We start from the raw sequence: 13,637 nt of genomic DNA, 5'->3' as shown, positions 1-13,637 counted from the left end.
TCCATGTTGAGTTCCTTAAAATTGATTTTTGATATTGTTTTTTATATTTTAAATTTTCTGTTAATTTCAGGTTTGATTGATAGAAAGTCTTGAAAATCCATGAGTTCATCCAAGATTCATTTTTTTCTCATTAAAAATTGTGTTAGATAAGATTTTTTTGGTCTCAGACCTAATTCTTTTGATTTTTGGTAGATATGATTTTAGGACCTGCATTCTTTTATGATAGTTGCTAATAAGTCTTGTATAATTCTAATTGTAGTTCCAGCATATTTGAGGGTTTTTTTTGTTTGTTTCTTGCAAAATTTTTTCTTTAATCTAGGGGTATCAAAACTTGGCAATAATAGTCCTCTGTATTTTCCACAAATGATTTCTTTGAGGTGGTAATTTGTGGATTTTTTCTATTTCTACTACTTTCCCCTCATGTTCTATCACTTTAAGATACTTTTCTTGATAATTTCCTGCATTATTGTGTCAAAATTCTCATTTTGGTCACAACTTTCTGGCATTCTAAATAATTTTATATTTTCTCTTCTTGATCTGTTCTCCAGATCAGTCATTTTTCGTATGCTGCATGTTCTGTTCTATTTTCTCATTCTTTATAATCTGTTTTGTTATTTCTTGGTCTCTCATAGTTTCACTGGCTTTCCCCTTGCCCAATTTTAATTTTCAAAGAATTAGTTTCGTCTTTGAGTCTCTGTACCTCCTTTTCTAGTTGATTAACTCTTTTTTCTTAATTTTCGTGTTTTTCTTTGATATTTTTTTTTAAAATTTTACTTTTTCTTCAATATCTCTCAATTGTTAAATTCTTTTTTGAGTTCTATAAATTCTCTCTGCACAGGGGGCCATTTCACATTAGTCTTTGGGATAGAAACTTTTTTTTTTTTATACTAAAGTGTCCTCCTCTGAAGATGAACCTGAGTCTTCTCTGTTCCCATAATATATTTCAATTGTGGGCTTTTTCCTTGCTTGTTCATTTTTTTTAAATGAAAGGTATTAGTGTAAATGTCACCAATTGTGGAGTTGGGAGGTGGCACTTCAAACATCTCTTCAGCTCTCCACTCCCACCAGGAACCCCAAACTAAGAGCTCCCCACTCCTGCAAGTGCTCACAGCTATCAGTGTCCCTACCACTGCTTCTGCCCTTACTTACCAGGTGCTGGTCCTTCTTATCCAAGGAATAAAGAATGTCATGAATAAGAAGCAGCAAGTGGGCCATGAGAAGACAGGATGTTTAAAGGAAAGGAATATAAAATATAAAATTGGATCACTGACTTGTTGTGGTAGATCAATAAAACTATGAGCTATGACATTCAAGGTTACCCAAAATGGGAAGATCAGGGTGAAGAATTCTGAAAAAAAGATGATCAACTGGAGAAGGAAATTGAAAATCATTTCAGTATCTTTGCCAAAAACAAAACGAAACAAAAAAAGCATGCATAATAGTGAAGAGCAGAAGGTCCTGGCATGCTATGGTCCATGGGGTCATGAACTGAGAACAAATGAACAACAATATGAAGTAAGTGTGGAAGGCAAACTGAAAATGGCTATAAATTCCAAATAGTATATAACTATCAATTTGCTATCAGAAGAGACTTTAGAGGTCAATAAGTACAATTTCCTCACTTTACAGATGATATAATTGAGGTCCAGAGAAGTTAAATGACTGGTCTGATTGTCATACCATGAAAAGATACAAAACAAAAACAAACATCATTGATACCATTTTTAATCTTTATTATTAAATGCCAATAAATAATAAACATCAATAATATTGGTGAAAATATATTATGCTTCAACTGAAGTAAAAAAAAAAAAAGGCAAAACAAAACAAACAAAAAAACAGGAATAGAGATCCTAACCTCAGATCAAACAAAAGCAAAAATAGATCTAATTAAAGTAGATAAGGAAGCAAACTACATTTTGCTAAAGTTACCATAGATATTGAAGTAATATAAATAATAAATATATGTACCAAGTGGAATAGGATCCATATTTCTAGAGGAGAAAGTTAAGAGAGCTGCATGAAAAATTAGACTGCAAAACCATACTAGTGGGGTATCTCAACCTTGCTCTCTCAGAACTAAATACATTGAGCCACAAAATAAAAAAGAAATAAATTAAGAAGGTAATTAGAAAAGTTAGGTATGATAGATATTTGGAAAAAATTGAATGGAGACAGAAAGGAATATACTTTTTTTTCTCAGCAGTACATGAAACCTATAAAAAAAATTAACCCATATATTAGGGTATAAAAACCTCAAAATCAAATACAGAAAGCCAGAAATAGTAAATGTATTTTTTCAGATCATGATACAATAAAAATTACATGCCATAAAAGGCCAGGATAAAAAAGACCAAAAATCTAATCTTAAAGAATGAGTGGGTAAAACAACAAATCATAGATACAATCTATAATTTCATCGAAGAGAATTACAATAATGAGACAACATACCAAAATTTATGGGATACAGCCAAAGCAGTTCCTAGGGGAAGTTTCATATCTCTAGATGCTTACTTGCATAAAATACAGAAAGAGAAGATCCATGAATTGGACATGCAATTAAAAAAGCTAGAAAAAGAACAAATTAAAAACCCCAAGTAAATATCAAATTTGAAATTCTGAAAATAAAAGGGGAGATTAATAAAATTAAAATAAAAAGAAATACTACTGAACTAATAAGCAAAACTAAAGCCTGGTTTTATGAAAAACCAACACAATCGATAAATCTTTTGTTAATTTGATCAGAAAAAGGAAAGAAGAAAATCAAATTGTTAGTATCAAAAATGAAAAGGGTAAACTTTTCACCAATGAAGAGGAAATTGGAACAATAATTAGGAGGTATTTTGCCTAGCTGTATGCCAGTAAATATGATAATCTAAGTGAAATGAATGAATATTTACAAAAATATAGATTGCCTAGATTAACAGAGGAGGAAAGGAAGAAATAAATTATTTAAATAGTCCCATTTTAGAAAAATAAATTGAAGAAGTTATTAATCAGCTCCCTATGAAAAAATATCTAGGGCCAGATAGAATTACATGTGAATTCAACCAAACATTTAAATAACAATTCATTCCAATATTATGCAAACTCTTTGGAAAATAGGGAAAAAAAGAATCCTACCATTTTTTTTTTAAATGACAGACATGTTGCTGATACCTAAAACCAGGTATGGTAGGGGAAAAAAAAAAAAAAGGAAATTATAGATCAATTTCCCTAATGAATGTTGATGCACAAATCTTAAATAAAATATTATCAAAGAGACTACAGCAAGTTATGACCAAGTAAGATTTATACCAGGAATGCATGGCTGGTTCAATATTAGGAAAACTATTAGTATAATTGACTATATCAATGCCCAAACTAATAAAAATGTTATTATCTGAATAGATGCAGAAAAAGCATTTGATAAAATGCAACACTCATTCCTATTAAAAACACTAGAGAGTATAAGAATAAATGAAGTTTTTCTTAAAATGATCATTGCATCCATTTAAAAACATCAGCAAGCATCATATGTAATGGGGACAAACTAGAATCACTCCCAATAAGTTCAGGGGTGAAACAAAGGTGCCCATTATCACCATTATTATTCAATAAAGTATTAGAAATGTTAGCTTTGGCAATAAGAGAAGAAAAAGAGTAGGGAATTAGGAAACCAAATTATCATTCTTTGCAGATGATATGGTGGTATACTTAGTGAATCTTAGAGAACCAACTAAAAAAACTACTAGAAACAATTCACAACTTTAGCAAAATTGCAGGATACAAAATAAATCTACATAAATCATCAGCATTTTTATATATAAAGTCCAGCAGCAGGAGATGCAAAGAGAAAATCACTGTAGATAATATAAAATATTTGGGCATCTACCTGACAAGGCAAAGCCAGAAACTTTATGAACAAAATTACAAAACACTTTCCACACAAATATAGTCAGATCTATTCAATTGGAAAAATATCAAGTGTTCATGGGTAGGCTGAGCTAATATAATAAAAAAAAAAAATGACAATACTACCTAAATTAATCTAATTATTCAATTAAATGATTATAGTATTTAGTGTCTGACAAACCCAAATGCCCCAGCTTTTGTGATTAGAACTCCCTTTTTGACAAAAAACTGCTGGGAAAATTGGAAACTAGTACAGCAGAAATGAGGCATTGACCCACACCTAACATCCTATACCAAGATAAGGTCAAAATGAGTTCATGATTTAGATATAAAGAGTGATATTGTAATCAAATTAGAAAAAGAAAGGATAATTTACCTCACAGATCTGTGTAGAAGGAAGGAATTTGTGGCCAAAGAAAAAAATGGAGTGCATTATTTAATACAAAATGGATAATTTTGATTAGATTAAGTTAAAAAAGTTTTATACAAACAAATGCATTGACTACAATATTAAAAGGGAAGCAATAAACTAGGGGAAAATTTTACATTCAAGAGTTCCAATAAAGGCCTTATTTCTAAAATAAATAGAAAATTAATTCCAATTTGTAAGAATTCAAGCTATTCTTCAATTAATATGTCATTAAAGCGGATTAACAAATAATTTTCAGATAAAGAAATTGAAACTATTTCTAATTATATGAAAAGATACTCTAAATCACTATTGATCAGAGAAATGAAAATTAGAACAACTCTAAGTTACTTTATATAGTATTTCCCAATGAAATCACAGGGTCAATTCTTGTTCATTATTAAAAACAAATTTACTTCTCATAGAAATTTGAATTAGACCTATATGTATTTTTAAATATTCTTAAATTTTAGAAATATAATGCCATTTTTCTTCCTCTATAAAATTTTGAAAGACATGTAACTAACTAAAATAAATAGTTTTTTTTCAACCAAGGAACAATCTTCAATTAGCTTTTTGAACATAAGTGAAACCTATGTTTGTCAGAACATTAGGGAATAAGACAGATATATTTGTGGTATAAAAGTATGTATTCATTTATACATATTCACATATACACACATACCCATTCTTTCTCCTGTGGATTAAAACAGAGGTTAAATGACTTAGTCAGGGTCACAAAGCCAGTAAGTGTATGAGACTAGATTTAAACATATACTTCTTGCTCCAAGCCTAGCACTCTATCCGCTGAGTAGGTGTCCATAGAATCACATACCTATATACAAAGACATATGTGCACATTTCATTGTATATGTGTACATACATATTCATGGACTATATATCTATTTATAGATAAAAACATAAAAACATGTGTAATGGTAAATTAAAGTATATAGGTAAATATCTATATATATCTATATATATGTATATATAGATATACACATATATATCAATGTCATATATATGTGTGTGTATATATATATATATTATGTATATATATATATATTATGTATATATATATATATATATATATAAAACATAGATTATAGATACAGATATACCTCTTACAGTGTTTAGAAATGAACTCCTATTTAAATCCACATAAATATCATTCCCTTGGGTACTATAAATTGAGTCAGTATTAGAACATTTATTATAACATTCATTGAACAGAAAAAAGATTCACCAGTATCAATTATTCTATTTATTGATTTACTCTTTGCTTGATCATCAATATTGTTCACATAAAATTTTAGAATTACTGTAACTCCAGGATGATGCTCATTTCATTTAGCCATTCATTAATCCATGTTATGTGTGTATATTTACAATGTTCAAAGCAAAGAGGTGCTATGAAAGTTACAATGATGATTGAAAACATGGCCCCTAACCTTAAGGAACCCATTTTACTCGAGAGATAAAAGGGATTGACATAACTAACAAGTAACAATAACAGCAAAAATAATATTGGAATTTTATTTTATGAGGGTTCAAAGAAAATTGAGATCATAACTATTTGAGATCAGGGAAGGCTTTATAAAACATGCGACATGTAGGTTGGACTTGAAGAACGGGTAGTATTCCAATAATACAAAGAAGTATACAAAGAAGTCAAAGAAGTGGGGACAGAGTGAATATTCCAAATAGTTGAAATAACAGTGACAGCAGATGGGCTGGAAATCATAAGGCCCATGTGAAGAATACTGAGTCATCCATATTGGCTAAAATAAAGGGCATGTACAATGCAGTAATGAGAGTTATGAATGGCAATGCAGAAGGAAAATAAGAGGGCTGCCAAAATAAGAATTAAAAAGAAAAACTAAATTCAGCAAGCAATTATGTAGTCTTGAAAATTTGTCAACAGAAGAGCAATTTGATCTGACCTATTGGAAAGAGATCAATCTGGCAGTGATTAGTAAAATGGAATTACTGGGATGAAGAGAGAATAGATAAGGAATTCAGGTGGGAGGCTGTTGAAATCATTCAGATTAGATGTAATGAGTTTCTGTATCAGAGAGGCAGTAATAAGAATAAAAAAAGTAGATAGTTGAGAGAAATTTTAAAGAGATAGAACTCGTTGTCCTAATAACCACTGAAAGCTCAAAAGGGTCTTAAACACTTGAAAAATGAAAGATAATAAAAATCCTATGGGATAAATTATCAATTTACAACTGGATAGTAATGGGGTGGGAATTGGAGAGGGAATAATAGGTTTCTGTTCATTCAAATAAATTTAAGTAATGTGTGTCTAAACTAGGGCCTCAGAGACAAAATAAAATAAAAAGAATCTTCTTTTCATCACTGGGGGAAAAAAAAAGATGCTGATTCAAAAAGTTGTTATCTAAGAAGTATGTCTGGAATTCTCAACATATTTCTTCATAGAAATGTTGTAAATGATAGATTATTTCCTATAATAGGCTATAAAAAGATATTTATACCAAATGTGGTTTAAATAATGCTGTATTTCAGAAGATTAGGACCCAGGCATCACATAGGCCTTCTTGATGTATGTTTTTGTGTGCACATGCACACACCCAGAGTAATTAGTACTAGTACCTTATCGTTTTTACCAGCTTCTAAAGGAATTTTCATAGGATAGCAAAAGAAAAAATATTTCAGTAAAATTCATAGGAAAATATATTTTGATTAATAGTGCTAAGAATAAAATAATCTAGAGGCAACAAAAGGCACTTTCAATCATAAATTATTGGTCATTTAGTGCTTTCCCACTGGGTTTTCCTGCTGTGCTTGTCATGGCTAGGTACTTGTGACAGAGCCAAATTTTCAAAATTTTGTGACTTTTTTGCACTTAAATATTATTTAAATGTGCCTGATTAATTGAGCTACCACAAAAGATGAAGGAGTACTGTTTAAGCCCAGATGCTATAATCTATTTAAGATGACAGAGATTCATATCTCACCATTATTTTTAAAAAGCTTAAATTTTGTTAGAAATTCCTAATAAAAAATTTAAGCAATATCAATGTAACATACTATTTTTAAAATATCTTTTAAAGAACTGAAAATCATAGTTTATGAAGTGTTTGGTTTTTATACCTTAATTTTTTTTTACTTGTTTTTAAAAGATCCACTCTCTCAATACTGTCTTTTTAACTTATACTTTTCTAATTCCTGTCCTATAGAAAATATTTTACTACATGGATATATTCTTTTTGTCCTAATTCTAGCATTTTTGATTGAATTAGCAGTCATTTGGGGCCAGATGTTTTTTTTTTTTCCTTATGCATTTGGAGGTGAAATGGTTTATCAATTTCAGACAACCTCATTATCAGTTATTTTCCACTTCCTGTTATGCCAAATTTCTGTGTTTTAGCCAATTTTATTGGCTAAAGTTTCTAACTACAGTTCAGTTTTCAGTTCATTGTTCTATTTCTCTTCTTTTGAAATTACCTTTTCCCTCTGTATCATACTGAAAACTTAGTAACTTATAGATCCTAAATAATGCACTTGCTAGGAAAATGTTCACAACAAATACTGCTTTCAAAAAGTAGCCAAAAGCAGATAAACAGAAACCATACCAGTGTTAAAATAGAGCTCATTATTACTTTATAGTTTTAAAGAACTGCAAATAACATAGATGTCCATCTATTTTAGGGAATGTAAGATACTATGATTGTAAGAAATTATGAATATAGAGAAAAAAGTGAAGATATATAAGATTAGAAACAATAAAATAATTAGTACCAGGAAAACAGTATGCACAACAATTTAAAAGATATAAATTGGAAAACAACTAAAAAAAAAGAAAGGAAGGAAGGAAGGAAAAAAGGAAGGAAGGAAGGAAGGAAGGAAGGAAGGAAGGAAGGAAGGAAGGAAGGAAGGAAGGAAGGAAGGAAGGAAGGAAGGAAGGAAGGAAGGAAGGAAGGGAAGAAGGAGGGAATGAAAGGAGGGAGGGAGGTAAAAGGAAGGAAGAAAGGAGGGAAGGAAGGAGGGAAGAAAGGAAGGAAAAATAGATATATCAAAAATCTATATTTTTAAAATAGAGAACTTATGTTCCATTTCTAAAATCTTCAAAAATTCTGTGCAGAAGTAATTGGATTTATCATCTATTAGATTCTTACTTTTTGTTGCCAAAGTCAAAATGGGCAAAATGATATCTATGGCAATCTAAAAACCCTTCCTCCAAAATCATTGCTCTTTGCTTTTTGGCATTGGGGAATTCATCAGAAACACTCTGACTCTCCAAATTTTCAGTATATTTTGCCTTCAGCCAAGATTCACAGCCAAATTTGGATGATAGAACTTGCCTTTTAGTTGCACATTTTAACTAACAGTAAACTCAGTTCAAGATGATTAAGCACCCACTATAAAGAAGGATAGTATATAATTGTGATTCCTGAAGAGTGGTAAATGTTTTACTATAATAATTCTTGTTGTGCTTAATGAACACCAATTATTAATTTTTAAACTTCATTCTTTTTTATTCAAACTTCTTAAAAAAATATTTTTTAAAGACAGACCCTGCTATTTATAAACTAGTGCAGATCTCAACTTGTTTGGTCTCCCTATCTGAGAAATTAGGAGGTTGGACTAGTTGGTACAAGGAAGGAAAAAGTACTTATATAATACCTACTATTTGCCAAGCAGCATGTTAAGTGCTTTCACAAATAATATTTCATTTAATCCTCTCAAGAATCCTACTATATACATACTGTTATTATTATCATCCCTATTTTATAGATGAGGAAACTGAGCCCATCACAGGTTAAGTCATTTGCCCAGTTCATCCCAGTGCCAGAGTCAGCACTTTGTCCACTGAGCCATTGGCTAACTAGTTGACTTCTAAGGTCTCTTCTAATTCTACATCTATGATCCCATGACCTGTGTTTAAGGATTTTGTTTTGCCAATATTTGTAAAATATTCTGAATTACTATTAGGGAAGTTAATATTCTAGAAACTGAAAATGGAAACTTTCTTGAAATTGTTTAACAATACACAAGTTCTCTATCATTTTCCTGTTGCACTAGCTACACATTTCTGACAGTTCTCTACCCTATGGTACTGGATTTCTAGTTAGGGCAAAGGAACAGAAATTTAGAGTTGTAGAACCATTTAGAGGTCAATTTATTTAGAGGTCATTTTAAATATGAGTAAACTGAGGCATAAAGAGATTAAGTGACTTGCCAAAGGGGATAAAGGTTATTGTTTTTTAATTGTTTTTAGTAGTTTCCAAGGCTTTGTAACCTTATTTGGGGTTTTCTTGGCAAAGATACTGAAGTGATTTGCCATTTCCTTCTTCAGCTCATTTTACAGATGAGGAAACTGAGGCAAACAGGATGAAGTATTTGGCCCACTTCCCACAGGTAGTAAGTGTCTGACGTCAGATCTGAACTCAGAAAGACTCATCTTCTTGATTCTAGACCTAGTATTCCAGGTAGCTACTGGTTACCCTGAAAGGGATACCATATTGGTAAATGAGATCCTTGCACTCTAAATGCTTTATACTGCATTACTGTACATCTCTAATAATAATTTTTGCTATTTACAAAAGAGGAATGGATACATCAGGAAGAAAGAGGCATATGCAAATAACCAAGTGTCTAAACTGAATTCACTGGGAATTTTGTATATTTATCAATGGTTAACAATATTCCTGTTCTACCAAAGCCTGGGGGCATGGAAGTGGCTAAGAACAAAATGAGCACATAGCAGGAATTTGACGATAGAAAAAAAAAAATAATGCATGGGCAGAAGTCTTGAGGTTAATAATTTCCAAGATAATTAGAATATTTGAAGAGTACAGAAAGAGTACAGAGCTGAGTGATTATTGAGCAGTTTGGCCAATAGGAAGATTTTCATTCTTTATCTCTAAGTCTATAGTCAACTTTCCACAATAAGGACAAGTTATGCAATTCCAAATTTACAGATTTACTGAGCTGAGCAAGTCATAATGAATAATAGTGGTATTAAATAGCAATGGTACATAAACTGAATTGTACATAAGAATCTTGATGGCTGGATATTGACTTAAGAAATCAAATATTAATATTATCTATGTTTTATTCTATTTGTATTTACTTTGTTAAATATTTTCCAATTTCATATTAATCTGGTATGGTCAGGACCTAGGAGTTCCTGACTCCTCTGTTTTAGAGGCTTGAAAAATGAAGATAAAGAATGGTACAGTTGGAGATACAGTCAAAATAAGTCATTTAATTTGCAAGCAGAAGATAATGAGAAGGTGGCAGAACTATGAGGGCAAAAACATACTTTAGGGAGTAGGAATGAGGGAAGAAGGAAAATGATTTGTAAAGTCTTCAAAAACACAAAGAGATAATTGATGCTATAAGCAAGTCATTGGGAGAAGTAGCTCAGAGAATAATATGCATAAATAATGAAAATGTAAATGTGAGAAGCAAAATATTCTAAAAGAAACAAAGCAGAAACTCCTGAAGGAGCTCTCAGAAAAATTCTCACAGATCCTAAGAGAGATGAAGGGAAGGAAAGACCAGAAAACAGACAGCAGGGTACCACTTAATTATCTCTTTCTTTGTACTAAGAAATATCCCAGAGGGAGGGAATAATTAGCTCACCTCATGAACTGTGTATCCAACCTTTTGAACTATACAAGCATGTCCAAAGTCAACATCAGTGACCTGAATTAAAAGTCAAATTTCCATTCATAACAGCAAAAAATAAAAAAAGAAAATGCAAAATTCTATTGATATGTCCTGCATTATAAGACAATAAACACTTAGCTAGGTATTGCTACACATGCAAAATCAACATTTTAAGTAGTTTTCATGTCTTTGCAGTTTATCAGCAATGATCACTTCTTCCCATTATAGGATGTAAGAACAGAAGGATAATTAATGTCCATTTTAAAATATCTTTAGCTATTTCATTTTAAAAGTTAAATCCAGCTGGAATATAAAATTTTAAAAATGTATGTTTTTGTGGTAGTTTAAAAAAACAACTATAAACAAATAGATGCTCATTGATTGGACAATGCCAAAAATAAATTGTGGGAAATGTTTGTTTTACTTCTTAAGTTCAGAATAAAATAAATTTAAAACAAATGGTGATTCATAATTGCAACGGAATATTACCACATTGTAAAAATTTGAATGTATGAAGAATCAAAAGATCTAAGGGAAAACTTAAATGAAGCAATGCAAATGAAGTAAAAAGAAGCAGGAAAACAATATATATTTTTATTTGTCACGGATCCTTTTAGCAGTTTGGTAAAGTTTATATATCTCTTCTCAAAACAATGTTTTTAGATAATTGAAGGAAATATTAAATTCGGTTAGAAGTTAGTGAAAATAAAAATGTGGGGTTTTTTTTTTTTGTTGTTGTTGTTGTTGTTGTTTTGTTTTTTGTTTTGGTTTTTTTTTTTTTGCCCATTTGAGTTCATGATCCTGATAAAATCTATTTATGAACACAGTGGGAGACAGTCTGTGGACTCTGGATTAAGAATCGCTAATATAAATAATCACTACAGGATTGTAAATGGAAAGAAAAAACAAACAAAATACTTATACCATGTAATTATAGTGACCCAGCTTGCTTTGGGGAAAAAAAAAAAAGAGAGAGAAAATATGCCTTTTCTTGTTTACCTAAATGTAGGGAGGGAGCTAGGAGATTTTAGATAGCATCAGACTTGTTTTTATTTGTTAATGACAGTTTGTTTAAACTGTCCCACCCCTTTCTCTTATATGCTTTGTTACTGTTACAAGGGGTGACTCATTTTGTATAGAAGTAAGGGGAAGGATAAATTTCAAAATTCAAGGGATATGAAAACAAAGTATATCAATAAAATAACAAAACTTAAAAAAAAAAAGTTAAATGCAAAGCAAATATTCGTAGGACTATAATTTGCTTGCAACATCCAGACAAAAATAAACAAACGCTGCAATGACAAAGCAAAGGACCATGGACATCTTATTAGATAGTATTTCATTAATTAGTGTGCAATCTACCAGTTGAAATTTAAAGACATTAGTTTCCAAAATGGTAGCTTCATTTACAGAATTTTTTTTTATTATTATTATTCTCTTCTGTCTCTGTCTGTCTCTGTGATCTTAGAGTATTAAGTTAGAAAAAGGTAGTACAATAGACAGGAAGAAATATATATATATATATATATATATATATATATATATATATATATATATATATATATATATATATATTTATAGATTGTAATAGTAATAAATAAACATAAATAGACATATATGTCTGTGCCTATTGTACTAACTTTTGTCCAACATGCATTTATATTTTAGGATATTCTTCATTATAAGGCAGACGTTATTATTGATGGAATCATATATGGTTAGAGTTGGTAAAGGCCATGGAAAATATAATCTGCATCTTAGAGGGGAAGGACCTGAATACAAGAGATATCTACATCATTATATATTTATCCCACAGTCATCTCAAACTCCACATGCACAAAACAGAATTCATTATCTCTCCCCCCAAATCCTCACCTCTTAAGTTTCTCATTTTTGTTCAGGACATGGCACAATCATCCTAGTTACATGAGTTTATGACCCTTTTCATCCTCCCTTTCACCCCTTGTTTGCAGGCTAGCTGATTCTCATTTTACAACACTTTTCAGATACATTCCTTCCTCTATTAGTATTCTAGTTCAGAGCTTTTAGCACCTCTTGCCTGAATTATCTCCACTTTAAGTCTCTCCTAACTCTAAATCCTCCTCCATATACCTGCCAAAAGGATATTCCCTAAACCCAGGTTATTACCCTGTGCAAAAAGTCAGCAGTGGCTCTGTATTGCCTCTGGGATAAAACACAGGCCCCTGGTGGGCTGCATCTTAGTTTTCTGTGTTTATTTCTTTGCTTCTGTCTTCAAACTCTATAATCCATCCAAATGGGGCCACATAACAGTTCTCCACTCCAAATTCATCTTACCTAAACCCTCTCCCCCTGCTCCAGGCAATTGAGGTTAAGTGACTTGCCCAGGATCAAACAGCTAGGAACTGTTAAATTTCTGAGATCAAATTTGAACTCAGCTCCTCCTGGCTTCAGCCTGGTGTTCTATCCACTGTGCCACCTAGCTGCCCCTCTAATATCAATTCCGTCAGTACACTCTCTCAGTTAATTTTCTCCTGATTTGCATACAGTTAGTTTTGCATTTCTTTGTTTGTATGTTATATATCCTCCTTAAATTGTTAGCCATTTAAGAGCAGGAACTTTCTTTTGCTTCTTTTTGTAACTCTACGATTTAGCACAATGTTTAACATACAATAGGCATTTAATCAATGCTTATTAATTGATTGATTGATCT

Source organism: Sminthopsis crassicaudata, chromosome 5, assembly GCF_048593235.1.
Source record: "Sminthopsis crassicaudata isolate SCR6 chromosome 5, ASM4859323v1, whole genome shotgun sequence".
Taxonomy (NCBI): Eukaryota; Metazoa; Chordata; class Mammalia; order Dasyuromorphia; family Dasyuridae; genus Sminthopsis; species Sminthopsis crassicaudata.
Note: the sequence above shows the minus strand (reverse complement) of the source record.